This window comes from Rhopalosiphum maidis, chromosome 3 (assembly GCF_003676215.2).
Source record: "Rhopalosiphum maidis isolate BTI-1 chromosome 3, ASM367621v3, whole genome shotgun sequence".
NCBI lineage: Eukaryota > Metazoa > Arthropoda > Insecta > Hemiptera > Aphididae > Rhopalosiphum > Rhopalosiphum maidis.
The window spans coordinates 72,558,365-72,563,185 of NC_040879.1; positions in this window are offsets into that span (position 1 = coordinate 72,558,365).

Sequence of the window (4,821 nt, forward strand, 5' to 3'; positions counted from 1 at the left end):
ACGCCGCCACGACCTATCCGCATCGATTGGAAAGTACAATAATATATGCACGTGAAATGTTATGTACTATGGCGCGTACTAGCTGCACGATGGTGGTCACTGCTGTAGCGCGCACACGGCGCAGAAAGGTCGTCGGCTCCGAGTATTGTTCAAAGTAGTTTTCCAGGGAACATCAAAACATGTAGCAATACACGATCTACCTCGTAGATGCTGTTATATCAAGGACCAGATGTTATCGATGACTTTTACGTTATTTTTCTTTTTCGTTTTAGATGACTATACGCTATCTTCGCTATCCAGGCTAGAAATGAATATCAATAATAAACGGTTCGACGTTTTATTTTGTATTTTTTGAAAAATGTTAAGGTAATCTTTAGTAATATCAGCAAATGCATAACTATTTTCCACTGACCGTAAGTGAAAAGCCAAGAGTTTATTAAACACCATATAAAAAATATATACATATATAATACCTGGCAGGACTCTAGATGAAAATGGATTATTCTTCATTTAATAATATAAATATATATTTATTGATTATTATAATAAATTTAAAAATTAAATAAATAATGCAAGTATTTTTTGCAACTTAAATAATTTTTTTGTAATTAAATTTTAAAATTGTTATATTAAACATTTTTATTATTTTTGTTTTACATAGTTCGTGAATATACTTTTTAAGGAATTAACCTCGAACCCCTAATTATAATGTATTATTGGTATTATTATTATTATTAGGAACTAAGCTTAGAAATTGAGTTACCTAAAAAAAAATATTTAATAAAATGTTGTTCATAAAATTGTTTTTTGGTGGTCCACATGTGGTTTCTATTTTTAACTCTAAACCCTGCGCAAAATAATTGACAAAACAGTGTACACTTAGTAGAATAATTGTGCTAAATACTAATACGCAACATTGGGCAAATTAATGATATTTTTTAACTCAATAAATATAACTATTTTTTTTCTAAGTAAATTAATCAATATTTTAAATACGTTAACTTTAAAATTGATTTAAAATTAACAAATACTATTAATCTCAACTTAAATTAATAAGGTAAGTTGATTTTTTATTTAAAAAAGTTGTCATTAAGTATAAATAAATAAGAAGTGGTAGATTTAACAGTCGTTGTTAGATATTGCCGCCGGTTCTTGCCTATATTTTGTTCTTACGGCGAAAAAGTTTAGTAATTTTATCAGGACACATCACTGATAAGTGTTATTAAATACTTCTCATAAGTTTTATCTAACTTTTGCTTTAATTTTTAATTCACTACCGAAAATAAGTAATGGTCACTTAGATAATTATATTGAATGATAAACTGTCCAAATGGGTGACTATTTTTTTTTCTGTATTATTAGTTTTTACTGTCATCGATTTGTTTTTATTCTAAAATAATAATACTTACAGAATTTTTTTGTAAATAAAATATTTTTTTTCTGACAATTCATTTTTTATTCTATGTAGATCATGTAGATAAATATGTTATTATATGCGTTCTTTTAGTGATTATACAACTTATGTAATGACACTTTTTTAAAATGAAATTATCGATAAACTGCATAATATCTGTATCATTCAACTGGTAGATTTCAAGGCTTATTAATTATCAAGCCACAATATTATTGTATATTTTCGGCAATCTGTAGTAAGGTAGGGTGACCAGTTTTACAAAAAAAAAAAACGGGACAAACAATTTTTAGTTTAAATACTCTAAAAAAACATACACATTTTTTAAAAATATTTTTTATATTTTATATTAACAATTTACAATTAAAATATTTTTTAACTACCTTGCTTAATATTTTAATAAAAAACTTGTTTACTTGATGTTGATTGCTCATCATGTCCTTTATTATCTATTGTGCTGTTATTGTACTTTTGCGATGAACTGATTGCGTTTAATAGTTTTGGTTGTGTTAGCAAAAAATCATACAAATCATTACACGAATAATTTTTGAAATGATTTTTCAGAATTATAATTGAGTTGATGGTAGGAACAATAAAGCGATTTTTTTCATCTGTCCATAACATATTAGTGATAGAAAATACTCTTTCAATTGCAGCATTTGTTCCAGGCATTACTAGAGAATATTCTACAATAAACCAAAAATTATTTATCGATATATTTTTACTATTTAAAATTTTATAGATAGCACACCATCTTTCTTCAACACGAACATTGTTATTCTGCCATTCTTCTAAATTTTCATTTATAACATTATTTACATGATTATATTCATCAAAAAGAATATCTTCATCCACATTCCAACCGGTCTGGTTTTTATTATTTTGCAAAATAAATTTTTAACTTTTTTGAATATCATTCCATGTTGGACAATTTATCAGTTGAGTCCAACGAAATATTTTTAGTTCTTCAAATGTATTTCCCCACTTTTCAATGTACATAATAAATGTGTCATAAAACTGGTTAGTTTGCTCTATAAATTGTTTTTTTGTGTATTTATTTTTTGTCTCTAGTTCTAAAAGCATCGAGTTTACACTAGAAGTTAAAAAGTTTTGTGTTTTTCTATTTTTTATTTTTCCACATAGTATTTCTAATTCTTCTGATACTTCACATGCAGATATGTTGTCCCCTTCTATTCTTTTTATAGTGTCACAAACGACTTTTAATTGACTTTGTATAAAATGAAACCATATTATTGCAACGGGGTCACTAAAAAATGATTTTAAAATGGTTGGACATTCATCCTGAGTGTCAAAGTACAATTTTAAAGCTGCATACATTTCAATAATTCTGGAGACTGCTGGTTGTAAAGATAACCATCTTGTCTTTACACTTCCAAGTACGTTTTTGTATTGTGTATTTGTAAAATCACAAAATTCTTTTAATGTTTCCACTCTCACAGTATAAATATAAAAGTATTGAAATATTTTGTTAACGATACATTCGATATCAATAGGTAAGATATCTGTACTAGTTTGCATAGCGTTGTGCAGAATATGAGCTGCACAACCAATTCCACAAATGTTAGTTTTTAAATTATTGTTTAAAATCGTAAAAACATTTTTTGTTCCCCCCCTTGCGGCACCTCCAAAATTGGTATTACAGTTGTCACCGGTAAATGCAATGATTTTGTGAGCTAATTTATGTTTTGTTAAAATTTCCATAATATAAGACGACAGTATATCCTGAAGTTTCTCCTTTCAAATTTGTGAATTCTAACACTTTAATTTGTACCCCGGTTTTAGGATTGAAATACCGAATAAGAATGGGGACAATTTTTAAATTTTTATGATTTGAAGTGTCAATCATAACTGTCGCAAAATTAACAGCTTTCAGTTCGTCTATTATTTGATCCATTGCAAAAGGAGCCAACACATTCAGAATAATTGATTCACACTTAGTACGTGCACAAGAAAACTTTTTTTCATGTAACTTTTTTATTAAAGTAGTAGTACAATCCATTGATCTAAAAGAATGGTTATGTACTATAGTGTGAAATGCAAACATTCCCTCTTCTGCTGCAATTTTTAAACCTTCACTAGTTAAGCCAGCTGGTCCTTGTTTTATAAAATATGATGTTACCTTGTCACTTTTTGAAGCACTAGATAAGGCCGTCGTATGTTTTTTCTTTTCCATATGCTGTTTAATATCTGAGCGTCCTCCATGTTCAATTGAAAATACTGCCTTGCACACCGTACAAAACACTTTTCCAATTTCATCACATTTTTTTAGGAAAGTAAATTCAGACTGTAAAGATACAGTGAACGTGCATCTCCTCTTTGGCATTTTTAAAAAAAAAAATAATGCACCAACTCACAAAATTGAAATAAAAATACGATAGGTAGGTAGTGGCTATAATAAACACAATCGCTTTACTGTCCGTACGTTACTATTCGACATATTTTGTTGTTCGACTTTTAGATTAAACAAATTAATATAATAATATCTAAATATATCATCGATTATAAATAGTATTATATTTTATTTTAGTTCGTAATGCATATGCTATTATACGACGTGTATCATGCTTATTTTATTATTATTGTTTATTTGTATTGTTCCTCGGCATCGGCACTCGACGTTCGTTCCACGGAAATTTTAGTCTGTTATTTATAACTTTGGTTTCAAGTTTTAAATATAAACTGTTTTATACTTGGTTCATCAATTTATTTTATTCTTTTACAAAAAAAACATAAATTATAATTTAATTATTTGGAAATAACGGGATTAAAACGGGACAATCTTCTAAAAACGGGATAAAAAGCGTCCCGTTCGAAGTTTTTTGGGACAACGGGACACGATGATCAAAAAGGGGACAATCCCGTTTTAAACGGGACGTATGGTCACCCTATAGTAAGGAATAATAGTAGGATTATATTTTGTCGAAAATGACGGGACAAGGTTACGCTGCAGATAACCAGATTTATGATACAGATTGGCGGGCTTTTTCGCATACCTAATAAAAAGTTTAAAAAAAAATCGATTATTATTTATTATACTTAAATTCTCAAAAACCGTATGTCCTACTTTGGATTATAAAATTAAAAAACTACCGTATAAATATTTAAATATTTTCTTTGAATGTTGCAGTAATGTATTGTAATGGCTTTAAATCATCCGATATTTCCAAAAACATTAGTTTACTCCACGACTAAACGGACGTGTTTGCCTTCAACAAAATCGCTCTATACATAATATAATAATGTTGTACACCAAATATATAATATTATTATACTATTACCATACAGGTGCATACCGGGTTATAGCTTTATAGCAGGTTACCTCCTATACTACTACCACTACTACCACTGCTACTAACTACTACATACGTTATGCATAAACGTATCCTGGT